Source organism: Emys orbicularis, chromosome 1 (assembly GCF_028017835.1).
Source record: "Emys orbicularis isolate rEmyOrb1 chromosome 1, rEmyOrb1.hap1, whole genome shotgun sequence".
NCBI classification, from domain to species: domain Eukaryota; kingdom Metazoa; phylum Chordata; order Testudines; family Emydidae; genus Emys; species Emys orbicularis.
Window position 1 is genome coordinate 69759554 of NC_088683.1, and position 14579 is coordinate 69774132.

The 14579-nt window shown below is 37.5% G+C and overlaps 1 protein-coding gene and 1 non-coding gene across 4 annotated transcripts in view; both read left to right on the forward strand.

The window, feature by feature from the left end:
* CNOT2 (CCR4-NOT transcription complex subunit 2) overlaps nucleotides 1-14579 on the forward strand; it is a 144316-nt gene that overhangs the window by 5493 nt on the left and 124244 nt on the right. The gene's annotated exons all lie outside the window — the stretch shown is intronic.
* Nucleotides 14437-14577, forward strand: LOC135873143 (U4 spliceosomal RNA). Its single transcript, XR_010561084.1, has one exon. It is a non-coding gene; the product is annotated as a U4 spliceosomal RNA (small nuclear RNA).

Here is a 14579-nt window from a genome sequence, read left to right on the forward strand (position 1 = left end):
TTTGTTTGGAACCATTAACAAGGAGTTTTTCACTGAAGTATCCGGTTGAAATAGAATGACTAATTATGTACAGCAACTGAGTTTATTTCAAGATATGGACTGTTAGTCTGAATTTGTAGGTCATTCCTTGGTAAAGAAGTTTTCCTAATGCTGTCCAAATTGTGTATAATGTCATTTCTTTGTCAAGTTTCTGCATCTACTTGTCACATGCAGCTATTCAAAATGTTCTAATTAATTAGGGTTCCCCCTTTTCAGTCCATACAATTAATATATTATATGAAATGGGAAATATTTGCTTGTAACTAATTTCTTCCTTTGTAGCTGTTTACGTTGTAGTTGTAAAAAATGTTTTCTCACAAATTGCAAGTAATTCCACAGAATGGCTAGTTACCAAGTGGTTATTCAAATAAGATCCATAGTCAGTAAAGTAACAGGAACAAGGTTGTACACTTTCCTTTTCATTGTTTTAATTGTGTGGTAGCACTTAATTTGTGAGAGAACACTTTTTACAAGTACAATGTAAAAGGTGCACAGCCAGAAATAGTTACAAAGAATGTTCTTCCACTTCATATAAATTGTATAGACTGAAAACAGGAAAACACTGTTTCATTAGAGCCAGAAGAGAACAGTATAAACAGCTTTATGTGACAAATAGATGCTGAAAGCTCACTAGGGACTTTGCTATTGATTTTATGTGGAAGGCAGTCAGGTATGATGGGGATGGGCAGCAGTATAAAACCCCTAAGATAGAAATCCGACACAGAAAGAAATGGCAATGTGTGCAATTTGGACAGCATTAGGAAAATGTTTACTAAAGAAACTTCCTACAAATCCAGAGTTTAACAGTCCATATCTTGAAACAAACTATTTTATATACATGGCCATTCTGTTTCATTCATATACTGAAATGAAAAGTTCATTATTAATGATTCTAAACTAGTGGTTTTCAGTCTGTGGTCCATGGACCCCTGTGGGTTCGCAGACTGTGTCTAAGATTCTCAAAGGGGTCTGCACCTCCATTTGAAATGGAGTTTGTGGTGAATTACCCAAGCTGCAAGTTATGAAGCGTACAGATGCTAGAATCTCTGCTAAAAGCAGAATCTGTTTCATGGACTATTTAACTGCTGTGAAGGTACTGAGTGTCTAACCCATCTGTAACAAACATAGGAGTAATGTTGATGGATTCATATGAGACTTTTGCCATTTCTTCCTACCATGACACACGATCTTGAAATTAGCTGGGGCGGCTTTAAATTGGGTAAAAATTCAAGGAATAAAGAAAATATTAGATGGCAAGGGAGTGCAGAGTTCAACCTTTTCCTGGAAGTGCATGTTAGGTTCACACTGCAGTGTGAACAGTGTAAAGCTGAGCTAGAAGACAGTTGAAGGAATCATTTTTAAAAAAGGACTCAAACTAACTCTTTGTGAAACCAAAACAACTTTGTTAAGTACATGTATCAGGAGGAAACTGTTCTTAATGGCTTCTTGAAACTTCAGAATCTTGTCTGTCTGGAATAGGATATTCCAATGCTGAAATCTCTCAAACATTCTAGTATGAGGGACATAGGTAGAAACCCGACTCTAATCTTAATCTAGTATGCTATTTTTGTCAGTATCCTCTTCCAGATGTTGAAGAGGCAGGTGAAAATCTCCATTAATAATCTTGGGCAACTGTGCTTTGCATACATCAGTGTAACTGTCCTTGGTTTTGCAACATATCCAGTGCAGCACTTAATTTTCTAGAATGTTCTTCTAAAGTAATAGTGTGAGCATATAGTCTGGGTTCTGTAATTTATTATTGCTGATTTTCTTTTTGTATTGCTCCCTGTGCTAGGAAGCATACAATTAAAAATATAGTGTAGGATGTGTTTGTAATTATTTCCTCTATTAACAAATATAAACTGCATTTTATAAATACCAAATGCTTTATCTATACTATTAGATGAGTTGCTGTGTCCATATTCAAAATTCTGCAGTAACATTCTTGGACAGTCTAAGAAGACCAACAGTTTGAAAAGTATTGTGTTGCACACTCGGAACTGCTCATACAGTTTAAAAAATAGTGTATTTCTGTTTACAGGTATGTGCACTACAGGTATGGTAGACACAATTTTCCATAGACAAGATGAGCTGTACAATAAAAATAAATTCCTTGATATTTCTATATAATAGTTTTACAGGTGTAGGGTATGTGTTGTAGATGAGGGGAGAAGGAGAGTAATTTGATAAGTGTTACTTTCCTGTTATGGTTTAGCAAACCAGAGTTGTTAAAATATATAAAACTTTTATACTAAAATTCATGGTCAAATTATACTTAAGACTTTTGGCTTTTCTGTGCTTATAGCAGTGCTCTTACTGGCACTCTGAGAATATCTTTGACATGATATTCCCAATTACTTGCTTTGTGTGCTACTGCTCAATTATAAGTTATGAATTAACCTAAGGGTTTAGCAGTTTATCGCTGTATTAAGTGATGGAGTGCAGCATATATCTCATTTATGGGATCACAGAGTCAAAAAAAAAACAAAAACTTGAGGGTTGGAGCAGTGTAACTTTGACTTTGCAGTATGAAAAGAGTAGTGTTTAGAATATACAGTACTCATGTCTGCACCACTATTAAACATCCACAGCTGGCCCGTGTCAGCTGACATAGGCTTGTGGGTCTTGGGCTGCAGGGCTATTAAATTGCTGGGTAGATGTCCAGGCTCGAGCTGGATCCATGAGGGGGAAGGGTCCCAGAGCCTGGATGTCTACGCTGCAGTTTTATAGCCCCTCAGCCTCGCAAACCCAAATCAGCTGACATGGGCCAACCGTGGATGTTTAATTGCAGTGTAGACATACCCATAGGGAGTGTCTACACTGCCAGTCAATCTCGGCTCCTTACGTGGATTTTAGCCTTAACATCCCCTCTCCCTCCCCAACCTCTTCGCTACCCCCACCATACACAAAGACAAACTCCTGGCCTGAGTTTGGAGGTGTTTTAAAACCAGGCTAGATTACCTGATTCACTTTAATTTGGGCTGCAATTTGCCCACTTTACAGTGAGGGTCTCTAGACAGACATCATCTTCCTCTCCTGCATCTGTAACTTTCACTCTATGCATCTGAAGAAGTGAGGTTTTTACCCACGAAAGCTTATGCCCAAATAAATCTGTTAGTCTTTAAAGTGCCACCAGACTCCTTGTTGTTTTTCTAGAATCCTAGTGTCTCAGCAGAAAGAACCATGGATATGCCCCAGACATGCTCACAGGTGAATGCAGAAACAGTGAGGAGCAGTAACAAGGAGAGGGATTTGCAGCTGGTACGCACACTGGCCTAGGCTAATCCAGGAGCCCAGATGCAGATGCCAATCACCTAGTTTAACTGTGTAGTGTAGACATAGACTTTGCTCCCCTGCTGTGCAGTTGCAGCAGGTCTCAAAGATCTGGAGTACTCTTAAATACTAGGAAGAGTGTCTCCTCTATTTTAGCCTCTCTCTAATCTCTCTTTCTTCCACTATCCTTATAAAAACAAGTGTGCACTAATGTTTAATAAGTCATAAATGCTTCATTATGTGTGTGTGTTCAAGATGAATTTTAAAATCAATTTTGCATATTTTGACTTCTTTCCTGCTTTTTCTCGAACACTGAATTATTTTTTTATATATATTAATGCCATTTGTCCTGAAGAAGTTTGCAGGTCAGTGCATCTTAAAGCAAAATGAATTAGCAAGCAAACCTGTAGTCATGAAGAAAGATTTATAAAAACACGCAGTGAAACTTCTTTGTACTGTTATATCTTCAGATATATAAGGGATTTCTTAGATGTTTTATTGGTGATTGTACTAGCCAGGCAATTGAAATAGTTAGACATCTTTCTAGCAGTCCCTGGAGTGTCTGTTAATGTTGCATTTTGATAGGAAAAATGAAATGTTGAAGATGCTTCGACAATAAAAGTGCATCTGTATCTTTGCCAGATTTTGTTGTTACTTCACCTTTTTAAAGAGTACATAGTATACGCAACTCAGCACAGATATAACATTAATAGTTTGAATAGATCAAGGTTTTTTTGGGTGTACAAATACAATGAAGCAATTATATTGAATTACAACAATATGCCTTGTCTTCATTAGATCTTTTCTTAAACTTTTCCTGCTGTGGCTACCGTTGGTGCAGCTCTGTCTGCTGGTGTAAATTCTAGTGTAGAGAAGGCACTGGTGGCTGCCTGCATTTTAATCATTATGTTATCTTGACCTGCTTTGAGCAGGACTGGGTAACAGTGATTGAAGGGTTGGCAACTAATGCACACTCTTTATCTCTAGCATTGGTGGTAGCAACATTGGGCTATTGAGAGAGTCTTGTGAAACGCAACCTATTAATTTATTAGTAAACAAAATATTACCGAGGAAAGTTGAACGCATGTGTAACTGGAGTCAAGTTAACACCCAGAAAATGTATTATGTTGAATAATTATGCTTTAAAAAATTGCAAGTGCAAAGGCCTAGAAATGAACAGCTAAGGGATGTAGTCACTTGTATTGTATTACTTCACCTATTCAGTACACACTTTTTTTTTAGTTGAAATATATTGATTAATACAAGGATAACTAAATGTAATCAGCATAATTTTTAATCTTAATTTTTACCTACAATTAAAGATACGACTACTGATGGTAGCCATTACCAAGATCTTAATTTTTTTTTCTTTCACTTTTATGGAAAGCAGTTATTTTTATTTCCACTAACTACATTAATAGAATTATTAAATCATCTTTCAGGTTTTGTGTTATGAGTGTGTTTTGTGTGTGTTATGAATTATATTGTTAACTGTCCATTTGTTTTCAGACGTAATGTAGTCACATGATTATATTTTGTCATAGTTCTTTTGGTTGCGAACATATTATCTCGAGTAATTACTGGGACATAAATATTTTTAAATTGGGGAGGGAGGAAAACAAGTAAGCAAAAAACACATTTTACACAGAGTACACAAGAGACAAGAGGATTACAAATAAAATTGAAACGAGCTTAGCTTTTGTCTTGCAAACAAATAGACCCATTATGAGTATTTTAAAACTTTCTGCTTTAGTATTGCTAAGTGTGGACAGACGTACCCCTCCCCACCCCACCCCCAGTTCTAAAACACAGTCCATATGCTGTATAGAGTAAAAAAATTGCTACCTTCATGTAGTTTGACTTATTAACAATAACAATGTTCGTTTGAAGTCTTTTCCCCAGACTTGGCTATTATTACTTTCAGAGTGGTCTTTAGGTCCTGTCACTCTGGAGAGCCATTCTCACTACCCTTATATCTGAGTGAAATAATGAATCACGTTTGAGAGTGCTCCTAATGTCTTCCATTTGCTGCCGTTAGGGTGTATTTTATAGGAGAATGCTTGCAGTGTGGAGATCCAGCTAGTTCCTCACTGCCATATACTTCTACCTCTCACTAACAATCTGACCTACATTGCCCACTCAAATTTAACATTGTCTCCATAAAATTTGCAAAGATGAAAATAACAAATTACTAGGATATTATTGGAAATAGGTCCCTTGAATAAGAAATGGGACTTTATGATCTCCTAGTAACTTCTTTTGACTTTTACATAGAAGTATACAAATTTTAAGAGGAGGTAATATTAAATTTGAATGGCCACTGATAGTGCTACATGGGTCTTCAGCATTCACTATTGAGATAGTTGCATCCATTAACGATTCATTTTAATCCTTCCTAATGTTTTTTCTTTTTAATAACAATTTCCATTTAAAAAAGTGTAACTATTTTGGTTGTGTTGGACTCTGAAGCATACTTGCAACCTTAATTCCTAAAGTTTTTGTTAAGAAATATTGTTAATTTTAAAAGATTTGCCAAAGATTTTAAATTGTGTCGGTGTATCCGATCTTATGAGGCCTACCAGAGCAGGACTCTACTCCAGATATTAGTAAGTGCATAGGTGGTGAATGCATATGACGCTGGGAGTTCAACTGTGTTGGATATTGTGGGTAATGAATGGTAGAGAAGACAAGGTGGCCTTTATCCAGATGCAAAACTTCTTATCCAGTCTGCATTTTCCTGCCTCCTCAGGCTCCCTGTACCCCTGTTCTGTGCCCCTTCTATAAACTTCTGGCTTCTCTTGTACCTTTTTTACCCATTTGTCCCTCTCTCCTGCTCTATGCCAGTGTCTGGTGTCTTTACTCAGAGCCCTGCCTTCCAGAATTGGAAAGCATGGCTTTCTGCTATCTTTCCATGTCTCTCTTGTTCCTCTACTCATTCACACTCTGTCTGTCTGTCCTCCCATTCCATACCCCTTCCCACACTTCCCTCTGGTCTTTAAACCCCTACCTTTTGGCTCAGGAGTGGAAAAGTCCGTTTATAAACATTTAAATGTTTATATTATATTAATTAAAAAAACTGTTAAAAGAACATTAATGTTGCAAAGACAAAGCACTCAAAAGTTAGGAAATGGCAGAATTAAGATTCCCCATGAAACCTTAATTCCAGCCCTCTTTTGTATATGCTCTATGATATGGTGTCTAATTACATGATTGTATGCTATTTTTTTCATACTACCTTGTTTCATTCAGTGCATGTGATGGGTCCTGTCCATTGAATGGGTAGTTATTCAGTATTTCTTTTTATCTTCATGGTTTGATGTATAGCCTCATGCATTATTTACTGCACAACATCCAAAGCCTGCATTGATTGCAAAATTATTAATTTCCTTATGAGGTTTTCTAGAATGTTCTCAGTAATATCTTAAATTCATTAATCTTGTAAAGATGTATTTTCACAACACCTCTGTAAGGTATCACCCCCATTTTACAGATGGGAAAGTGAAGAGTAGAGATTAAAGCCCAAAGTGTCAACTAAACTTTGTGTGCTGTATTTGAGAAGCCTTACTTAGTGTTTTACAACACTTTATATTCAGAGCAGAGCTCCCCTTGACCACAGTTGAAGTTGAATGTTCAGCATTTTTCAGTGTTTGACTTTGCAACATTAACATGCTTTTAATATAGTATTTGGGGTGTAATTTCCTAAGTTTTTTAAAACCTTTAACTTTGAAAATATAGAAATTCCATCATGTGCAACTATATTCACACTCCCCTCTCCCCCAAATGGATCATCAGCAGGGTTGGCACCTTTAGATCTACAATACAGCCCTCTACCACTGGAGCGGATGGATTACCTGTTAGTATTAGAAAGCTATTTTGTGGACCTGCCCACTAGAGGGGGATGGAGACACACTTTGCCAGAGGGTTTCACAGCTGCTTGCTAGACAGCAAAGGAATGTTGAGATCTAAGAATAATAATAGGTTCAGGAAGGGAGTTGGCTCTAGTGGTTAGATTCTTTTGTCCCTGTCCCCTTTTACTGCTATTCCCCCCCAGATCCTTGCCCCTGTTCACCTCTCCACCCTTTTGCTTCTATTTTTCCCCCTTCCACAGCTCCTGTCCCACTCTGCTCCTGATGCTGGTTCCTCACCCCTGTGCATTCAAATCCAGATGCTTCCTCCATACTGCCTGGGTGCCAGCAAGGGGAAGCATAGGAGAATTAGGTTCCATGCTCTCAGTTCTGGTGCCCAGCACTACAGTGGGAATTGGCTGATGGGAGGAACAATTTCAGGACTTATACTCAGCTGCAGCTGCCCTAGGATGGAACATGTTCACTTGTTCTATAGGAATGCCACATGTGCAGTCCATTCACAAGCAGGACCTGTTTGGGGATGGAGTATGCGTGGGTGCAGATGGATTTGTAGAATTTAGCTGTCAAATTCTTAAGTCTCTCCACAGCATCTGATAAGAGTGGATCTTCAGAAGCTTATCACTTGGCCCAATATGGGTGAGTTTTCACAAGGATGACAAAAGCCATGCTCCTGTCATGGAGAGTCCCTGCTCCAAAGCATGGATATGCTAAAGCTTCTCAATGAAACAGTTGTAAGAATATTTTTTTAACATGATCAAAAGCTGTTTTTCCCTAATAGCTGTTGGAAACGATTGACCCATTTTTAGGTGTTGCTGCCTATAATAAAAGTTGCTTTTTCAAATACTTAAAACCAATTCTATAAATTTTCATAACCACCCTCAAAGTAACTTATTTAAAAAACTTAGACGCTTATTGACAAGACCTTCAAAAAAATCTTCATTTCTAGGCTAGTCCACTTTTATAGAGATAAGCCCAGAAGTGTTAGAATAAACTTTAAGTAGACTACAGTATCATTTTCAGAGGATCATAACTTCAAAACTTTTTAGGTTACATTTTCAAAAGTGCATTGGTCCCTTTTTCAGAAGTGACTCAGGCCTGGTTTATACCTAAAACTTAGGTTGACCTAGCTACTTCACTCAGGGGTGTGAAAAATTCACACCTCCGATACACATAGTTAAGTCCACATAAGCCCCATTATAAACACCACTAGGTCAACAGAAGCATTCTTCTATTAACCTAGCAAGCTGCCTCTGTGTGGTGGATTAACTACAGTGCTGGGAAAAACCCCTTCTGTCACTGTAGCAAGTGTCTGCACTACAGTGCTACAAAGGCACAGGTGTCATCCTGTAGGTGTGCTTCTGTAGCATAGACAAATCCTACAAGATTACATGAACTGGGTTGCACTTTGAAAATGGAATTTAGAATTGGTCTACATTGCTACATTGGTCAGGGTGTGAAAAATCCACACACCTGACTGTCACAGCTATGCTGTGTCTATGGACGAATGCTTCCGTTGATGTAGGTAACTTTGTTCGGGGAAATGGTGATCCTACACCAACAGAAAAATCCTTTCCTTTGGCTTAGACTGTGTCTGTGCTATGGGGTTATGTCAAAGTAGCTACATTGACATAGCTGTGTCGGTATAGTCTCAGTAGTGTACACATACCCATAAGCTCCTAAGTCACTTAGGACTTGGCTACACTTAAAATATTACAGCTGCATCGCTGTAGTGCTTCAGTGTAGATATTATCTACACTAATGGGAAGGGTTCTCCCATTGGTTTAGATAATCTACCTCCTTGTGAAGCGATAGCTAGGTCAACAAAAGAATTCTTCTGCCTACATAGGGACTTATCCTGACATAGGTCTGTAATGTAGATCTGGCCTAACTACGTTGCTCAGGGGTGTAAAAAATCCCAACCCCTGAGCGATGTAGTTGTATCCATGTAGACAGCGCTGTGTCAGCTGGAGAGCTGGCGACATAGCTACCACCTCTTGGGGAGGTGAATTAATTACACTGACGGAAGAAGCTCTCCCGTCGGCGTAGGAGCATCTTCACTAAAGTGCTACGGTGGCACCGCTATACTGCTGTACATGAACACAAGCCTTTAGGTCAGCTTTACAGACCTGCTCAGGAGTGTGGATTTTTATGCTGACCTAATTTTCTAGTGTAGACCAGTCTGTAGGCACTTGTGAAAATTTTACCCTTTTTGTCTGACTTTCATCAGACTCTGCAGAAAAAGTTGTATCATGGTATCAGTTTTGGCATGCAACATTTTAGAAAGATAAGTGTCATTTGGGGGAATTGAAAAGTGGACTTAAAATTACGAGGTTGCTCCACCGCTCTACTTGTGGAGTGACTTCCACTGCTCCATATTGAGCATGTTTTGTGTAGATAATTTATCTGGGGAAATAACAGAAAAAACATTTTAGCTGCCAGTTTACAGAGGGTTATGTGGCATAAAAGGAAGCAAAACAGAAGAGATTGATGCAGGTAAAAGTGAAGGTGTAGGTTAGTAGAGTAGGTGAGACTGAGGAATTAGATGAGCTGAAAGTGATAATTGTAGTGGGACGCATTAAATGGAATTGCAATGGAAGATGTAAAATTGGAGGGATATGGTGTGTGTGTGTGTGGGGGGAAGGGCTGTGAAATTGATATCAAAAGATTTATTGGATGGAACTTGGATAGTAAGAAAGTAACAGTAGAAAGGGTAGGAAATGTATAGAGTAAGCTTCACTAATTGCAAAATGATCTAGCAAATTTGCAATATTAAGTTGTGGACATATAGCCAAAACTTTTTTTTCCTCTGAACATGAGCGAGTAAAACTTTGGGAGTGGATTGAAGAAAGGAACTGCAGGGTTTTGTCTACCCTTAAAGAAAAAGAATCTCTCATTGGTGCTGACGGTGACTGTATTAGTGGATAAACTGTTATATAATGCTTAGAGCAGCTCTAGACAACACAGTGGTAAAAATGCCAGCAGCTAGTAGTCTACACTAATGTTCCTTCTATTGTTTTAATGAAGCTGCAGTACACCAGTGTGGCGCTACAGCAACATTGGGACATTTCCAGAAAGAACTGGGTATAGACAACCAAGCCTAGATGCATTGATGACAGTGTCTATTGTTGCAAAGGATCAGTGTTTTAAAGTTGTCTTTCCATTGGAGCTTTGCCTGCACTAACAAGTTAATCCACCTCCTAGCTACAAGTACAGCTGAACTGGTGTTGAAGACAGTCAGTGTTGAGAACGATTCTTTCTGGAATGTGTCTGAAAGTTGTTTTGGTCCTCTCTCTGCTTACATTTTTGGGATGAAAGGAACTATAAAAATGACTAATGTTCCCTCTTTCCTAGATGTATTTTGTTGTTCGTGTGTGTGTGTGTGTGTGTAGGCATAGACTGTCTCTCATTCTACATTTTGTATGGTACCAAGCACAGAAGCTCTCCCATCTTGGTGTTCTATAGGTGGTACTATAATAAAAATAATCATTTTGGAGGTCAGGAGGGAAGTTGCACTCCACCGCACTGGGTTATGCCATGTTCATATTTAGAAAGGTCATAATGGACCACTTGAACTAAAATGATTATGAAAAGCTTTATGCCAAACTTTATATAGGGGAAAGCATTTTATCATATTAGCAGACATCTTGGATTTCATAATTTTTAACTTTTTAAAATTTTCTTGGAAACTATTTTGATAGTATTTTTTTCCAGTGTGTTGCATAAACAACTGTAGTCTTAGTAGCAGCAGTTCCCTACTATGAGACATGTTGATCACCTTTCAGAACTCTGCTTGTAGTTGCCCAATATGTAACTCACTTTTGTTTGGCAGAACAATCCTGTGAAATTCAAAGGCTTCCTTAGGATAGTTCACTTCCAGGTGCATTTAACTGCATGGTAGTAATTGTAATATTTCCATTGGCATACATAGCAGCTTCAGCCAGAAAGAAAGAAATCGCATTGAATATTGCTATATAAACTAAATACATGCTGGTTTCATGAAACTATAGATTTCCATCGTTCTGTTTACTCATATGGTGAGAAGTGGTTTCTAAAGGCCAAAGTTCAGGTAGCTGTGTCTTGCTTTGTTCATAGCATTAGGTTCTCAACTAGAGTGTACAAGACTTAAAAGTAAAGAATACAATTTTGATGTCATTGTCTGTTACAAGTTTACTATTATCCATTTTTAAGTGGAAGTTTTCCATTAGGATTAGCAATAGTAGCAGTTAATTTAATATTCAGTGAGATGTTCCATCTTTCTCACCAACCATATTCTAACTTACTATTTAAAGTAAAGTATAGTTCTTTATAAGATAGTTCTTCAACTTGAGGTGCATTTAGCTAGTCCTGTACCTTTATGCATGAAATAATATGCACACTATCAGGATCTATACTTTTCTTATTTATGTGGATAGCAGTTCCCTGTTCCAGTTTCTTTGTCAGTCGTTGATAATGTAGCAATGAACTTTTGCTAGAGTATCTAAAGACTTGACTTACTGTTCAATGTAATAATGACAGTTCAAGGTGAATGGTCCCCTAGAATATATCTGTTCAACCTTGTATTTAGCTTTGGCACTCTGTGGTACCTTGGAACAGCTCTTTGTAGCTCAAAAGCTTGTTTGTCTAACCAACAGAAGTTGTTGGTCCAATAAAAGATTACCTCACCCATCTTGTGTCTCTAATATCCTGGGACCAACACAGCTACAACAACATTGCATACTCTCTTGAAGGTGTCGCTTAGTTGCAAATATCCTAGATTTTTCTTGCTACAGTTAGTACACTTACTGTTTATATGCTAAATCTTTTACTTATATTACTAGTAAATTGGCAGTTGCATGTCAGAGTGAATTTTAAAATTTTTCCTGATGTTTAAAATGAACTCCCCTTCTGTTGACAAGGTTACACAAAAATGCTTTAAGTTTAAAACTAGCACCTTTACTTGGCTGGAAGAAAAGTGATATGAATTTAACAAAGTTCTGATAGTTCAAAACCTATGTATTAAACATGTGCAATAGTGAACTTTGTAATATTTATATTTATGTATTCAGAGAGATGTTCCTAGCTAAGATTTTTTTCCCTTTGAAAAGACCAAAAAAATTAATGCAATGTTGAGGTTACATAGTTCAGCATTTTTAAGTAATGAATTACGTAAGTTTAAATTGAAACAACTCTGCTCCTTGTGAGATATGCATTACAGTAATCTGTGATCATGTAGTTAGACTCTAGATTCACATTTATATTATTTCAGAAATAGCTTGTAATCATAACTAGTGTAATGTATGTGTGCAAAAAATTGAGGATGCACATTGTATTTTAACTCTAGCATTTCTTGACTTGAGTCCCTACCTGCATAAGTTTTGACATATCTTAGGTTTTACGATTATTAACTTATTTTTGCATGGTTAAGTGCTACTCTGATTATATATAATTCAGTAGTTAAAATCAAATCCAGCAAATTTATACCATATTTTTATTTGCCACACTTTTCCTGCCTCAGAGTTAGAACAATCCTTTCCCCAGGCAGTTGCAGCATCCAGGCTACAACAGGTTTCTAACTGAAGCTTTCAAGACTGGGACAGTCTTTATAGCACTTTAGATTTTCCTTTAATAGGCTCTGGGCCAATCAGTTACCTCTACCTTTAGCAGTGAACATTGCAGCCACCATTAGTTCAAGAACTCCTCCTCTATCAGTATAGATCACCCTCTTTTAACTAACATGTAATAAGGCACCAACCCTACAGAATACAACCTGAAGTTGGATTCTGCCTTTCCATTTATCTTGGAAATTAATACCAATTATTCTTTTAGCCTTGCACCAACAAACTTGCTCAGCCCCCATGTCTCCTTACTCTCAAATGAAGGACCATTCCTTCACTGTATATAAAACTACTTGCTGGATTCTTCACATGGTATCTAGCTTCCTAATGTTGCTGATGTCCTAACTCCTTTTTCCCTTCAGCATAGTATGCACAATGCTACAAAAATGTCTTAATAAATTTACATTTTAATTGTATTTAGTACTAATCTTATGTCTACTTTACAATTCCTGTTTTTAAATGCATTATCTGACCATATAATTTTCAATAAAGTCTTTGTTTTGCAGCAGGTCTTTCCAAAGTAACTATCATACACTCCGTGGCTAGCAAGGATAATACTAACTTTTTCTCAAGAAAACTTTTGAATCTGTGACCATTCTGGTACTTGAAAATATTGCCTCATCTTTATAATGAAGCTGGAGAAATGTACGGAGGCACCCCAAGGAAAACTGGACTTTTTTTTATAGACTAAAAACATTGTGGTAGAAGAATTAATCAGGACAGATCTAATAATTATAAGAGTATCCCCAGTATACTATTTCATCTTATATAATTACATGTGAAAGGAAATAACATAAACTTTTATGTTGCCTGCTGGTTGGGGAGACGGGGATGAACCTAGGTTTTTAAAGGTCTGGTATTTTTAGACCTGTGGATGGTTCACTGCTGCTTTGCAGCTAGCATTAAAGAGCTTCTCCTACAAAGCCAGCTGTTGAGAGATTTGGAATTAGTTGGTCTCTTAGGTATCATTGTTTTACCTAAATCCCTTAAAAAAGTGATACCATAAAATGATTAGTACTGTGACTCTGTTACAACAAACTTTTTGCTTTGTCCTTGACTTGACCCCCTGTTGTGGATCTCCTTTATTATTTTAATGTATTATTATGCAATTACGTAATCTTGCTATCCATCCGTTTTAAGTTTGTTCTCTCTTTTTCTCTCTCTCTCTCTCTCTCTCTCTCTCTCTAAAAACAAACTACCATGTGTGTGAAATATAAATAAAATAGATATATGGGGCAGTTAATCTCATTTTTGTGTGTTCTGGAGCCTGGGGGGATAGAAGGCTAAAATGTGTCACCTGTTCCTTCCTCCCACAGTAGCTCTTCTTGTGGACTAGCAGGAACAGCAGACTGAAACCAAGGCTGTCAGTTTGACTGATGCTGCTTGCACTGGCAACCTTTGCAAGTGCTTTGTGCAGTAACAGGAGAACAACAGATCCAGTGTTTTTCTTCCCAGTTGTGATTCTCTTGCATAAGATTATTAAGTATTTATGTTTTGTGGGACACAGAGTGAAGAGATGGCAATGTGATATCCCATGATTCATGAGAAATTCAAATCTTCTCTCTACATGTCTTTTTCTGTTTATGAAAATTATCAAGAGAATATACTTCTTACATACTGCAAATTCTTTTAAGGTGTTAGAAAATACCCATTCTTGAAGTACTAACTTTGCACAGTGGCAGTATCCTAGCCAATGAGGTTAATCTGAGGCATGATTATTGTTAGTTGAAAACTTTTCCCAATACCCTGCCATGTTGATTTAAAATATAGTCGACGCTGGCAATTTTTGACAGTCTCATGTGAGGGG